The sequence below is a fragment of the Triticum aestivum genome, chromosome 6D (genome assembly GCF_018294505.1).
Source record: "Triticum aestivum cultivar Chinese Spring chromosome 6D, IWGSC CS RefSeq v2.1, whole genome shotgun sequence".
Lineage (NCBI taxonomy): Eukaryota > Viridiplantae > Streptophyta > Magnoliopsida > Poales > Poaceae > Triticum > Triticum aestivum.
Genome location: NC_057811.1, coordinates 325,538,874 through 325,555,156, shown reverse-complemented (window position 1 = coordinate 325,555,156; position 16,283 = coordinate 325,538,874).

Here is a 16,283-nt window from a genome sequence, read left to right as displayed (position 1 = left end):
GGAAATCTCTGCTGCAATGAACGCTTCTGTCGAGGGTGCACCTCAGGTGGAGTGGATGAGGGCACGACAGGAGCATGACATAACACACAGAGTTTTCTTTGACGCCTATCTGAAAATGAAGTAAACCTGTAAGGGCTCCTTAGAATTGGAGGATTCTATAAACGCAGGGACAGGAAAAACACAGGAATAGGATAGGAATGCACGAGCAAAACAGAGCATTTGGAAACATAGGATTTTTGTGAACCTCTGTGTTTGGGTCACATGAATTGGAAGAACACAGGAATGGAGAAACATGGTCAAATTAAAGTCAAACCACGTGAAATGAAAAAAAAATAAGAATCTTATTATGCCAGTAATGCAATTAGTCCTGTTCTTCATGCATATTAATTTGAAAAGGACGTCCAACTGGATATTAAAATTCCTACCATTTTTCTTTGAAAGAGACATCAAAGGAAAAAATCCTCCAGTTTTGCTTTGCTCCACTCCTAACCAAATGCACGAATAGTAGTACCTTAGTAGTTCCATAGCAAAGGATCCCTGAGGGATCGACATGAATGCACAGTAACAAAGTGATGCAACGAGTGTACAACCTCTTTGGCATAGCCTTGTCGACCTCAGCTTCATTGGGTTGGACGTGGAGGGTGGTAATGCTGGTGTGACTGTCGGAGGCGGGGAAGAAGATCTGAGGCCTCTGGAAACGGCGTCGAGGGTACTGCTCCGCTGTGATGGACGGTTCCGTCATTGGAGCAGCTCCGGTGAGGTGTACGGCGTCGACGCTGAAGCAGGACAAGATAGACAACGTTAATCTGAAGTGGGACTCTAATATCATCTGCAATAGATGATGCAAAATACATCACCAAAAAGTGCTAGATGTAAAACGCATCAGCCGCGCCACGGCCGCTCCGACAGATGCTGTAAATACTGTTTGCTCTGAACTTAACGGAAGAAACTAAACTTTACAGTCGAAACTGAATTTTACTGTCAAAACTGATTGAACTAGTAGAAGAGCATTGCAATAGATGTTTAGGGTGTTCGGGCACTAGTAGCAGAGAAGCATTGATCTAAATTAGCAGACGCTTGAGCAGGGAACACACTAGCAGAGAGCAAGTCATGCAGCAGAACCGCGAGCGAGTGCTAAAGCAGCAACTCCTGTAGCTGCCAGAGGTCGTGCAGCAGCGGCGGCGCGAGCGAGAGCAAGAGGAGAACAGCAGCACGAACGAGAGCAAGAGCGGAGCAGCAACGCGACCGACAACAATAGTAGACAACACGAAGTGGCCGCCGAGGAAGCAACGACATGGGGGAGAGACGCCGTGGATGAGGTGGCCGGCGACGGCGCCGTCGATGGAGACCCGCCATGGCTGCTCGGTATCGAGCACCGGCAGCCCCGTGAGATCGAATAAAAGGTAAAATGCAGAGGTGAGTGCAGAACCTCGTTGGTGGTGCCGAGTTGGCCTCGGCTTCATCAGAGGAATTGGTGAGGGTGCTGCGGTTCCGGTGGGGCAGGTCAAGACGGTGCTGTGGGGATGGAGGTGGCGTGATAGACGAGGCGAACATCGGGCCAGCTCCTTGGAGGTGGAGGATGGGGCGGCTGATTCGGCGGGACGACGAGATCGACGACGGATCCTCATCCGGTGCGGTGGGTGAGGGACGGCGAGCTGTTGCGGTGGATGACGTCGTCAGTGAAGAGTCTCTAGCTGGGCGGCAGTCGGCAGGCCGACCGAGGAGCGTGGGGTTTCATGGGTTTTGGCGGCCTCGGTGTGCGAATGGGGGGGGACGAAGGGGAAGGTAGGGGAGCCATGGCTTAGGGACGCGCTTGTCCGAAATGTAGGGTAAGTTACCAGCGTACCCCCACCGGTTTTGACACCGCGACGTCGAGCCGGCATTTTCGGCTGAGGGGTAGAAGGGGGATTTCACGTGTCTGGGCTACGGGACCGATTTCGGATGAGGAGGGAGTTTTTGCGCGCGTCAAAATTTCAGGATAACAAGGCGCGGCGCGGGTTGAAGAGGTGGGAGTTTCAAAGCAGATGAGACAAAAGATACTCGAGCTTACAATTTCAGGATAACAAGGCGCGTATTCCTTGTTCGGCAGAACAAACTTAACGTGTACAAAAAACAATTCATACAAGACACAAGAGAGTCATGTCCCCTTTTACTATATTGCTATGAATGTCATTGAAAAAACTACAAGAAAAATGTAAAAAAAATCGAGAGAACAAGATTACCCTGTACAGTACCAAATCGATTCACACTTCCCTCAACAACAACAAAAAACAAATCAATTCCCACCAAAAGAAAGAGCCATGTCCCTTTTTATATGATTACAAATGCCAGGATCTCGAATTTCAATTTTTGAATCCATGTTATGTTGAATTCGAATATATCGTTAGGTGACCTTGCGGTTTATAATGGATGTAGTCCTACATTTTGATCTTCCATCATATATGAACATTTTACTCCACCCTATGAACATATATATTGTCGTCTACCATATGGACTAAATTTGAATCAATTTTCCTTATTTGAATACAATTGTTGTCAAGTTATACAATCATTAAATATTATCTTGATAACAAAAAACATGCATATAGCAGTAATCATATTTCACTATAAACTACATGTAACATACAATCTCCAATTCAAATATTTGTATCCATTTTATGTTGAATTCAAATCAGAGTACATTGGTCTAGGTGGCGAGATGTTCAGGATAGTCTAAACCCTGTTTTCATATGTATATAATTCTTGGCTGAATTGGGACACGTTTTGGTATAAGCTTCTTGCAAAACCGGAGATTCTCTCAACAAGCCTCGTGGTTCCGAGAGGGAACGTGTCACCTTTGTGTGCGAAACAATATACACTGCCTCCCCCCAGATTTTCTTTACAGAGGCAACATAGAACTATATGAGTGCCCTGTTAAATTTTGGAATTATTCCGGGTTCGTTTGGCCTTTTTATACATTAATTGAGTTTCTGGACATTTAATGTGCATAATCCAAATTTGAACTGCAAGCACATGTTCCGGTGCACCAAAGTTGCTTGAAAAATCACATGTGTGTCCTTGGGTGAATTTCTAGGTCCCATGCAAGAAATGGTAATGAAATTCAAACATCTGGGCGTCGTGACTCGGCCGAGAACATCAATAAACTTGGTTTTTAAATTCATGTAATTCCAAAACTCGCCTGGAAATCATGAAACTTGGCATGGTATCATGTCATGGCACTAACATGCTGTGGTAAAAAATTGGGCCGATTTGGAACAAGATTTGGTATAAGCTTCTTGCAAACCGGAGCTTCTCTCAAGAAGGCTCATGGTTCTGAGAGGGAACGTGTCACCTTTGAGTGTGAAACGATATACGCTGCCCCCCCTTGAGTTTCTTTACAGAGGCAACATAGAACTACATGCGTGCCTTGTTAAATTTTAGAATTATTCCGGTTCGTTTAGCCTTTTTTATACATTAATTGAGTTTCTCGTCATTTAATGTGCATAATTGAAATTTGAACTACAAACACATGCTCCCGTGCACCAAAGTTGGTTGAAAAATCACATGTGTGTCCTCGGGTGAATTTCTAGGTCCCATTCAAGAAATGGGAATGAAATTCAAACATCTGGGCATCGTGGCTCGGCCGAGAACATTGAGAAACTTGCTTTTAAAATTCTTGTAAATCCAAAACACGCCTGAAAATCATGAAACTTGGCATGGTGTCATGTCATGGTACTACCATGCCCTGGTAAAAAAATGGTCGAATAGGAACAAATTTTGGTATAAGCTTCTTGCAAACTAGAGCTTCTCTCAAGAAGGCTCGTGGTTCTGTGAGGGAACGTGTCACCTTTGAGTGCGAAACAATATACGCTGCCCCCCTTGAGTTTCTTTATAGAGGCAACATAGAACTACATGAGTGCCCTGTTAAATTTTGGAATTATTCCGGGTTCGTTTGGCCTTTTTATACATTAATTGAGTTTCTGGTCATTTAATGTGCATAATTCAAATTTGAACTACAAGCACATGCTCCCGTGCACCAAAGTTGGTTGAAAAATCACATGTGTGTCCTCGGGTGAATTTCTAGGTCCCATGCAAGAAATGGGAATGAAATTCAAACATCTGGGCATCGTGGCTCGGACGAGAACATTGAGAAGCTTGGTTTTAAAATTCTTGTAGATCCAGAACACGCCTGAAAATCATGAAACTTGGCATGGTGTCATGTCATGGTACTACCATGCTGTGGTAAAAAAATTGGCAGAATAGGAACAAGTTTTGGTATAAGTTTCTTGCAAACTGGAGCTTCTCTCAAGAAGGCTCGTGGTTCTGAGAGGGAACATGTCACCTTTGTGTGCATAATTCAAATTTGAAATACAAGCACATGCTCCAGTGCACCAAAGCTGGTTGAAAAATTACATGTGTGTCCTCGGGTAAATTTCTAGGTCCCATGCAAGAAATGGGAATGAAATTCAAACATCTGGGCGTCGTGGCTCGGCTGGAAACATTGAGAAACTTGGTTTTTTAATTCGTGTAAATTCAAAACACGCATGAAAATCATGAAACTTGGCTTGGTGTCATGACATGGCACCAACATGCTGTGGTAATTTTGCCGTCTGATTTGCGAAGGCGCACACATTAACAATCAACAAAGTCATTTTGGAACAAGTGCTGTCACGTTACAATCGGAAACACAAGTATTATTGAAACCGTGGGCGTTCTATTTACCATTTACGTGCCGCCACGTGTCCCCTTTTTTTATTAGCTAGGAGGCGCCGTGCAGGGTAGCTATTTGAGTACGGGAGGCATGCGATCAGACCCCTGCGCGTGCTTATCGGGAGGAGAGCCGTTTGACCTCTATCTACCGTCCACCTCTCTCCCAAGGTCTCCATTAATGGCGCCCGAGCCTCTGTTTAATGGCGTGGCAATGTCTCACTCGACTGAGATTTAAGAGAGAAAAAAGAAAATCTGAAAAGAAAATTTTGCACGGATCTTGATGTAAGATCCGACGGACCTATATAGCATCTACTGCGACTTATAGCAAGACTGATGAATATATATAAGGACGACGAGAGTGGATAATAATTGTCTTACATAATTAGGAAGATAATTAAAAAAGCCACATGCGGCTATGCCCAAAATACATAAGGGCAAAAGAAGAAGGAAGACGCATACAACGATCTGGCTCGCTGATCTCTACTTTCTTTATGCGCTGCAGGTCACGAAGACTAGTTCTCGCGGCGGGCGATGATCTCTTTCATCAGTTTCATGTCCTTAATATGCTGCTTGGCAGCATCCATGGATTCCTCCACCAGCCTGTTGCGCTCGATGCGGAGCATGGCATTCTCGTCCATAAGTTTCTTGACGATGACGCCCGTCCTCTGCAACAAGGTAGCGGTCTCCTCCTCCTGCTTCGCCCTTCCGGCGATCTTCGCCCTCAGCAGGTTGCGCTCGCCCCGAAGCTTCGCATTGCCCTCCCCTAGTTTTCGGATGACACCGGTAGCCTCGTCCTGCAACCTCGCCCAGCCGGAGATCTGATCCATCTGGCTATGGACCATCGCATGCATGCGCCTGTAAGAGTCCTTGCCTGTCCGCGAGAAATTTTCCCAGTCCGCCGCGGCGCGGCAGGACCTCCGTGCTGCTTCGGCGGCACGGTGGGACATCTCTGCTGCTTCCGCAGCGTGGCCGGACCAGTCTGCTACATCGATGGCGCGGCGGGACCTCCGTGCTGCTTCGGCGGCACGGCGGGACCTCTGTGCTGCTACTGCTGCACGGTTGGACATGTCGGCTGCTTCCGCGGCGAGGCGGGACATCTCTCGTGCTTCCTCTTCCATGCTCGCCTCTCCCTGGTGGAAATCTCTCGACCCAGAACTCATGCTGGCCATGGCTTGATTGACTTGATGAGGAGTTGAGGAGGAATGTGCAGTCATCTTGGCATTTGTAACCGAGTACTACTAATACGCTCCTAAGTGGGAAACCGTTTAGGTTGTGATCGGTGTGAACATGTTTGCAATTAAATATAGCGTGGTAGTAGTAGTAATTTGGAATGTGACGAGACGTGCTCAAACTTTATTGACGGTTCTAGTTTCGAAGTGCGGCACTATTCCCGGATGGTGTAATGTGGGCACGTGTTCTCGGCCGTGGTGTAGCATATGCCATGGTAGTAGTTCTTTTTCTACTGTTGTGTACGTGCAAAAACTGGCACCGTCGGATACATATCTTACGCTTGGCGTTCCACAGGAATAGCCTCGTGGCGAGCTATAGACTAGTCTTTTTTTCAGACGCATTACACCTATCTCTCAGGACTTCTCGCACGCACCATCACTGCTCCCTAGGTCGATGCCACCCACATACACTTGTACTTTGAGTTTAGTACGTTATACAGGAAGAGAAGAGGTGCACGCACGCACTCGTCCTCTCTCACACACGCATCTGTAGCTACGAATTGTAGTGTTCTCAACCATCCGATTGGCTCTATCATAGGTTTCACGTTGCTCCTTGGCCTTGAGATTGAGAAGTTTAAAACGCGGAGGCTAAGATGGAGGCGCGAGGTTTTGGTTAATGTGCGGGCCGCACACGGCACCAACACGACACGAGCTTCATCTTCCTGGTGCGCATGCAGTCGGGTGAGTTGTCCAAGTATAGACGCAACCAGGCCCTCATTAGTATCCGCGCCTCGACTTTGGCTGGTCATAGTGGAGAGTAACATAGACTATGTTACTAGTACCTTCATAGTGGGTAGTGTCATATATGTGATAACATAGTACTACATGTCTTCATTTATTACTTTGTAGACTCATTTGCATTGGAAAGCGCTATGTGATGGTAACATATTAGGCTAGTCATAGTGGGAGTAACTTAACTACTCCCTCCGTCTAGGTGTGTAAGTCACCTTACGAAAATGAAATAAACCCAAAACACTTAGGCACGGTAATTAACTCCCTTCGCGTTTCTTGTTTCATGACGTATCAACCAATAAGAGATGTGGGCTGTGCATGCTTTTAATGACTTGAGACTAACAAACATGACATACAGTGGTTAGTTCATTGCATGCAATGCTATTAATTAGCAAAAAGACATTAAGTTCTCTCGTTTTTCCCTCCGCCTTGGTCGCGGTGCACGACCTAAAGATGACTTAACATAGCGCACTTCGAGAAAATTCTTCTTATGTGGCAAGTAATTAATAAGAGGTGGTAACATAATATGTTACTGTAACATAGCGCTTTCCAAGACAATGTAAATGAAGCCATCTATGATAGTACTACTAGTATGCTACTTTGCATTATGAAGGTAATAACTTAGACTAGTGTCATATGCATAACACTAGTCTAAGTTACTCCCCACTATGACCGGCCTTAGACTACCCATAGTGGGAGTAACATAGGTGGTAACATCACACTTATCTAGGCAAAATAGATGATGTGGCATGTAATTAATGAAGAAAGAGAGGCATGTGGTAACATAGTTAGTTACTGTAACATCATACATATCAAGAAAGAGAGGCATGTGGTAACATAGCTAGTTACTGTAACATCTTTATATCCAACAGACACAAAATATCTGTTCGACTGTTGGAAATTACTTTGACTGCTGATCTGATGTCGAAGTAATTGTTGCATCGCCACCAAAGCCCACCATCTCTTAAGCTAAAGTAGACCGAGCTAACCCCTATATTAGCATATTACTAAGATAAATAGAAGGCACTGTAGAATCATTTAGGACGTGAGCTTGTCAATCTGAATGTGGAGGGACACCAGCTTAGCCCCGGCCAGCAGCTTGGACGGAACTGTGAAGAACGTCAGCTCATGCACGGCGACGTCACCGGGATCCTTGCTGCTTGTCACCTCCATTTCCACCTTGACGGCGTCGGTCCTGCCTTTGGGCTTCCCCGGCGGGCCGTTCGCCCACAGCTTGGCTACATAGTGCGGAAGTGGGGATGACCCCGCTCTAACGCAGACGACCGACACGGCGATAGGCGTGCTGATGTCGAGCACGCCGCCGACCAAGAAAAACACGCAGCCGTCCTCCTCCGGGAACAGCAAGAGCCGTGTCTCCGACAGTGGCACTTGCAGCTGGAGCACCTTGCCGTACTGGATCCTGTGCACGGGCATGGGATGCACGGTGCTGATGTGGTGGGAGAGCGCCGGCGGCGGGCCTTCGTAGCCGCAGACGGGCACGGGGCATTTGCAGGGCGCGAGCGGACACACGCTCTGGTGATCGGCGAGCTTGTGGTAAGTGACGTAGAGCCCACATCCTTCGTGCAGTCACTCCACCCTCACCGAGGAGAGGACGGCGTCCACCGTCGTGTTCCGCATGTCGAAGCCACCGCCACACTCGCACTTCTGGCATTGCCGCTGGTTCCCGGGGCGCTCGAGGTGGCAGTTCGCGCAGGCCAGTTGCCCTCCCTTGCACTGCACAAATCAATCAAACAACACATCAATCAAGAAACCTGCACCTTGCTCGATCAGCCGAACGGAGGAGGTGTATTCGAACCTCATACATTGGAGACTTCAAGGGGCGGAGGCACAAGGGGCAGTGGAGCAAGGTGAGGTCCATCGAGACCATAGAGAGCTCCATCGCCGGATCCTGTTCCGTCTGCATGATCTCGCCCTCCTTGGAATTCCGCCCTCCTCGTGCACAACCATCTCTCGCTTTATTACAAAGCTTTACCATCACATATTCATACTACTTCAAGGTGCATTAAATCAACACATGCAAGTATCAAAAGGAGAGTCACGACATGCATGCATGCATTGTAATTAATGCATCGATAAACACAAATTATTGAAATATATCAAGTGCAGTGCTTTGATGTGTCGCGTCAACTCGTACAAGACCGAGAAATTTGATTACTACAACGCCCTCTCGCCTTAACCACACCTGCCTTTGGCTGCATGACAGGTGGGCCACCCTCCTGTTGGGCCCACCTGTCATACACGCAAAGGCAGGAGCAGTAAGTCAATGAAGCTGCGTCCCTCCCTCGCCCATGAGCGTGGTGGCTGGCATGACTAGGAGAAGCTTTCGTTCGCTACACGCTCTCCCTCCCGCACGCGGTGGACATGCAGCAGTTCAATCGGTGTCAGATGGCTAGAAGCATACTGTAATACTCCTCCACTGCAGTAGTACTCCATCATTGTTCGACTTCTGAAGAGGCGAAGAGCCAAGCGCAGCCCGGACGCTCGTGTGGCAGTTTCATGTGTAGAGTAGTCTAGGATAGCGTGTACCGTGCCTGTAAGCTTTAAAATCGTTGGGTCAGCTCCATGCTTTTTTATTAAAATAATCTTCTAGCCCTACCTGTCATCCTGGTGATTGTAGTTTGCACGCTCATCTGGTCAAGACTGGAATATATATTTTAATTTGTGGTGGGGTATGTTAGAGGTTGCAGCAAATGGAGTATTGTACACTGTCGGGTATGTCAACTCATACAACGAGGAGAAGCTTGATTTTACTACTCGCCTTCTCCCTCGTCCATGCGCGTAGTCGCTCGCAGATGAGGACATGCTTTTGCTTATAGTAGTACTACAACAAGCTATCCCTCCCGCTAGCGGTGGACGGACATGCAACAGTGGATTCGATACTGTAGAAGCAGTAGTAGTAACATCATTGTTCGTCTTCTCGAAGAGGCGAAGAGCCAAGCGCAACCCGAACGTGGCAGTTTCGAACCTTGGAGCACGCATATAGCCAGGCTCTTGCATGAGACAAAATTGCTAGGTGAGCCCACTATTACTTGCTAGTATAGCCCTGTAAACCAGAAAGGAGTATTTGCCTTTTAGAGATTTCAACAAGTGACTAGACTACACTGGGATGGAGTACATATGGAGCAAAATGAGTGAATCTACACCATAAATAAATACATAGTTCTCTTGTTTTCCTCTTTGCCTTGGTCGCGGTGCACAATAGGCCCCATAGGCACCTCGTCGTCGATGGGAACGTCTCCTGACACGCGATAGACACGAGCGGCAGTCGCCTCCATAGGTGCTTGAGGCCCTGTTTGGTTCATAAGTCCTAAGACTTTTTCTAGTCCCAACTAAAAAGTCCCTAGTCCCTAGTTTTTTTAGCTGGGTTAGAGAAAACTAGCTCAAACTAACCCCTCCTGTTTGGATAATTTGAGGCTATTTCAACCCAAACTAGCTCTAACTCAGGGATCCAAACAAAGAGGAGTAGTATTGTACATGCTACAGTCTGGACGATAGCACATTGTTTTTTATGGCCATATCAGCACATAGTTTTCCACTGCTGATTCACTGGGTTACCGTGGTTCACACTCCTCTGCCGTGGTTCGCTCTCCTCCTACGTACTTCGCCGACATGTGGGAGAGCCAGCATCCGGGTCGACGTGTCATGCACCAGATTAGAGTGCGGAATGGAAGTGGGGCATCACCCCGGTCGTACCGCCAGTAATTCATGACTATAGTGAGTAGTCATATCACAAGTCTTTCCAGGAGTAACGCGCCGTCAAATTGGACAGCCGAACCTTTCCAGCAGTAAGTAAGTTGAATCCGCTACTCCCTCACCCTCCTCGCCTCTCTGTCAAACCGCCTACGCGAAAACTGCCACACGTACTGCCCGAGAAAAGCCCCGCCCTCAACTTTTAACTACGCGAAAATAGTTCGAGCTTGTTCGTTCTATATAAATACTAGTACTGTATGTTCTTCACCCATGGTTACAATGAATGGAGGGCCGGGAGCACAAGTGAACAATATTACTACTACTACTACCCCGTTGGCGAAATGAACTAACAAACGTTGATGCATGTTACAAAATTATATCATTGATAACTATGTTGAAATACGAATCCAACGATATAATTTTGTTGACATGCATTAACATTTGTTAGCTAAAATTTGTCAAAATTGGCAGAACTACAAAGGTGCTTAATATAGAGTAGTAGTAAGTAGGAGTCATACAGTTACTCACCTTAAATAGAGAGTTCTTTTCTTTAATGCCACGTACACAAATTGAAACGCTTGTTGTGGAGGAGAAAAAGATAATCACTCCACTATATATGTACGCCGGGGCCTGAGCGCTTGCTTTACTAGGGTTGCTCTCTTTATTCTCTCATCCTCTCCAGATCTAAACAAGACAGTGGTAGCGACATTTTTCTCTCTGCTCACCGCTGGTCACAGGATCCAGCCGGATCCCTTTGGCTGGTGTGTGTAGAGGACTAGGTGCATCGTTCACGCGGTCATCGCCGGTGAGGGAGGAAACCCACAGCTGCCGGAGGGGCCCGATCCTCTGCCCGTGCCGTTCTCTCTGACATAGCGCCGGCTCGGGAGGTCCTCCGACCCTTCTTCCTCCCTGCCGTATTGTGCGCAGATCTGACCTGCTACCGCCGACATCCCGATGACCCTCAGGTATAAGTTCTTCGAAAGCGGCCTTGCTCTACTGCCCCAGCTCCCCACATGTCTGCATGTGCATCTTTTTCTACTCCCATCAGCTCTTCCAAAGCCACCTAAATTTTTAGTATTATTAGAGGTAAAGCTACTTCATGCATTCGAATCTAGGACTTGGTTCAAACAACGAAGAAAGGGGGAAAGTTGTAGCATGAATCTAGGACTTGATTCAAAGAGGAAATAATATGGTGAAAGTAGTAGAGACCGGATACCCAACCGGTCTCTTGGTTGAAAAGGGAAATAATGGGAAAACAAAGTACAAACTGGATAAGGAGTAGATCTATTTTTGGTTGAAAAAAGGATAGAAAGTGGCGGCTGGTGGACAAGCCAACAGAGTATGTCCAGGATTAGATTTGTTGCCCTCACATAGTAAAAGGTCTCCAGGATTAGAATTGCTGCCCTCACATAGTAAAAGGTCTCCAGGATTAGATTTGCTGCCCTCACATAGTAAAAGGTCTCCAGGATTAGAATTGCTGCCCTCACATTGTAAAAGGTCTCCAGGATTAGATTTGCTGCCCTCACATAGTAAAAGGTCTCCAAGATTAGATTTGCTGCCTCACATAGTAAAATGTCTCCAGGATTAGATTTGCTGCCCTCACATAGTAAAAGGTCTCCAGGATTAGATTTGCCGCCCTCAGATAGTAAAAGGTCTCCAGGATTAGATTTTCTGCCCTCACAGAGCATGAACAAACTCGGCATCACCACTTTATGCCTCCTTGTAGGTACATTGTGCTGATGTGTCCACTGTTGCATGTCCTTATACCAACCTTTTGCTGTTGTTAATGTAAGGGCGCATGTAAAATGAAGCGATCACACTGTTACCTTAGGGACATGTCTAACCAGTGTTATTGTTAATCTAATGCCTCCAGTGATATGATGCAATTAAACCGTGTTACAAATGGTACTCCTGTTGTTTTCCCCAGTATGATATGTAAGTTGCTCCTTTATGCTGCTGAGTGTCCTGGTGTCCCCACTGTCCCATGCCCTTAAACCAACTCTTTAGTTGTTGTTGATTTATTGTATCTGGTAAACAAGCAATGCCACCATTAAAGTAATCCCATATTTGACGACTGTCATTGTTGATCGTAATGCTTCTGGTAACATGAAGCATTGCTGATGTTTTAAAATTTCTACAGTCCTTGCGTGATTGCCATGAACATAATTAAGATGCTTGTTTTTATTTCTTGTATGTTTCGTATATTCTTATTGACCAGCAACGGTTTACTTTCTATCCTTTTATGCAGATAGGGATATCCATTCCACCTTGTTGCTATTGTGACCTTTTGGTGAAATACACAAAACACTCTTTTTTGGAATGAGTGTCTTGTGCAGTTCAACTAAAATGTCATGTGGGCAACATCTCTCAATTTTGGTGGAACTGCACAAAATGGTGATTGGAGTTTCCAATATCTCCGTCAAATTCTGCTGGTAATCTCGTGCAACATTTTATTAGCCTTTGCAAGATGAGCCGTCACTGTCATCACAATGGCACTTTATTTTAGTGGGACTGCACAAAAGGATTAGCAAACTATAGTTGCACCTTACATGAGCAGGACAGCCAACCTTAATGTTCCTCAATTTTAGTGCAACTACTAAAGAACCTGCCAGCTCACGAGAGCAAGTACTTCTTGCTAGCTGAATGATGCAATCTTTGCTTCATTTCAGGTGAACTTCAGAAAAAGGCGCATGAATTGAATCATGGAAGTCTAGGCAGGCCTCATCCGAGTGGAGTTGCAGGTTGAGTTCAAGGAGTGCCACAATTATAGTAATCAGGCTCTTCTTATTTGTGATGTTCAAACAGTAATACTCAACTACAGATGTTGTGACGGTCAAGAGCATTCACCAAGTTCTTTGGTTGTATGACACGGCTAGCCAAGATGGATTTAATCCCGATATTCACTTTATCAAAAGGCTCTAATGGGTTGGTTCTGAATCTTGCAAGCTGGGAATCAATGAGATGTGTAGGCATATTTGTTGTACTTATGATTTGAATCTTGTTTGTTGGTTATGAATTTTGCAAGCTGGGAATCAATGAGATGTGTAGGCATCTTTGTTGTACTTATTATTTGGATCTTATTTGTTGGTTCTGAATCTTGCAAGCTGGGAAACACGGCATGATGATGCAGAGGACAACAACCATAACAAACAGTTCAAACTTGGTAGTATTATTTGTGTGAAAGTGCCAATACAGACCCGCTCGTGAACCAACCTCTGGCCGGAGTAGGTTTCTTAATGGAGGCGTTTGAATGCGCCAAGGGTGCATCTTCTGCCAGGCGTGCAGCAGGCGAGGGATGGGTAGTAACTGTTGTCGCTTGTACACACTCAGTTCACTGTTGAATCCAGTTCCCCAAGAGCTGAAAAACGAACTGCTGCCGCCGCCTACCCACTCGTTCACTTGAAGAGACTCCAATGGCGATCCGAGGGGTGAGCCTGCTGGATATGGACTTCAGCAAGGAGTTCCCCTTTTAGTTCGCCGTTAAGTCCTATGGCTGCACCAAGTTGAATGTGATGTACACCAACGATCCGGACTCGGTGAAGCTCTGCCTCGCCGAGTTCAAGTAGTACCTACAGGATGAGAAAGCACAAGGTCGCAGGACTTAGACCTTGTGCCCATCCATTCATCTCCTGACAGGGACCAGCGGATCGCCGTTGCCGAGGTATGTGTGCGGGGACGAGGTTCTCGTCTACCACTGCTGTAGGGCCATCAGAGGTTCTGGAGCATTCGCCCGTTTCATCGGCAGCGCCGACTGCACCTTCGCTACGGTGGAGAGAAGGAAGAATGCGACGATTCGGCCATCTGGTGCAACAAGCATGTCGACATCCAGAAGCAATACAAGATCATCGGCAATGGCAGGAGAAGGACTCCGTGGTTGACCTCGCCGAGACCATCATCGACCCCTGATACGCCAACATGAAAGAAGATAATGATACCAAGGACCTGAACACGTGGGAGGTACCTCTGAATCTAGCCTACATAACCTACACGGCCAAGGACGCATACACATGCTACGACATGTACAGGTGAATCTTGGACATGAGGGCGTGTCTGCTTCCCGTAACCGATGAGTACAGGGACATCCGCAGCGTCATGATCAAGCGTGCCAGGAAGGTCTAGATGTTGTACTTTATCTTTTTATAAGCACCTTTATCATCTGAGTGTTTTGTGCATTAGCCTATGTGTCGTAATTATCTGTTTTGTCCAAAATATTTCTTTTAAGAACGCATTAACCTGTTTGCTTTTTTTAGTGGCTATTTGCTTATGTATGTAACTAGTTCACTTGTTCGTTTAAAAAAACTAGTTCACTCGGCTGCCGTGCTTTGAATCTCCTTCCTGCCAACATATTCCCCTTCTCAGGTGGACCCAGCAGGTCTCGTACACAGACATATGGGACCAACCACCTATCCATTTATAGTTCTTTACTTTGTTCAATCTTTCGTCCTCTTCCTATACAGCGGTTGGCCATCCCTCTACTCCCACACATTGTCCGGCGGCGGCAGCTCCACCGGCCCACCCTGCACCCAAACAAGTCAACCCTCGTACTCCCCTCCGCCTGCGTCTTCCCCCGCTCCGGTTCGTTCGGTCCGAGGTCTCGACGTCGTCCTCTGCCTTGGTGCTCTCGCCGCGGCGCCGCCGTCTGTCGTTCCCAACATGGTCAGCAAAACAAGAGGAATAGGGAGACAATTGTTCATCGAGAGGCTGACAGTCCCGGGCCCACCAGGTCCATGGCCTAGGTTTTGTTGTTTAACATGGGCAGCCCACGACATGTTTCAACATTTTTTGGATCCAGTATGCGGCCTCTGGGCCTCGCAACCTAGCTTGTCTATAACATCAGCAGCCCAAGTTATGTTTGTTTTTTCAAGACAACGCACAACTCAGTTCTATTTTTCTATAAGAATGCAAAACTAAACCTATGTTTTCTATAAGAATGCAAAACTAAACCTATATTTATATCTTATTTTATTACATACATATATATAAATATATATATATATATATATATATATATATATATATAATAGAAACAACATAAGGTTCCGTTAAACCTGTCATTCGTCCAACCATTTTATAGACCTTCCCACTTCCTTTTTTTCGTTTTCATTAATCCTATATCTGAATTTTCTCCCACTTTATTTTTGATGTAAACTGAGTTTTCTCCCAGTACTTTTCCCTAGAACCAACTCAACTGTCCCACGTCTAGCCTAAAAAATAATAATACCCCACATCCTATTGACTCATCAAATTAAAATGATATTTTATTTCGTAAGTTGAAAGTTCTTACAAAATAATAATAATAATTGTTTATATATAACTTGGCAAGTTAACTCCTAGTGATTGCGTACATAAGCTTGCAAAGATTTTACTGACCAATGCAGTAATAGACGTGCAATCATGTGTTTATGTTTTTATAACATTTCTCCGTCCAGCCCAACATGATATCTTCACCCAGCCCAGCAAGTCCGCGGATTTTGAGAAAAATGCAAATGAGCTTTAAATTCTACCATATATATAAATGGGCTGCATAGATGCTACATCATTGTTTCACCCAGCCCACCAAATGGATTAAAAAAACAAATGGACTGGCTGACATGTGAGCTAGTAGGTCGAAGCCTAAGAAGGCGTTGGATTTACATCCAACGGTCGGCATTCTTCTTCAATCTCTCGTCTTCTTCCCCCAGCGCTGTCGGGACCGCCTGCTCCAGCCTCCGGTGTCCAGCGGCGTTGTTTTGCGCGCCTCAGCGAAATGCTACCCCGCCGACGGCCAGGCCATCCCTCCACTCCGCACCTCCTGTTATTCTCTGCCGAGTGTAGGCCCACCCCACATCCGAACCAGTCAAGTTTCCCACTCCTCTCCGTCTACGACTCCACTGTCGCGTCTTCCCCATCTCCGGGTCATTCCAGTCTGGGGCCTCGCCGTCG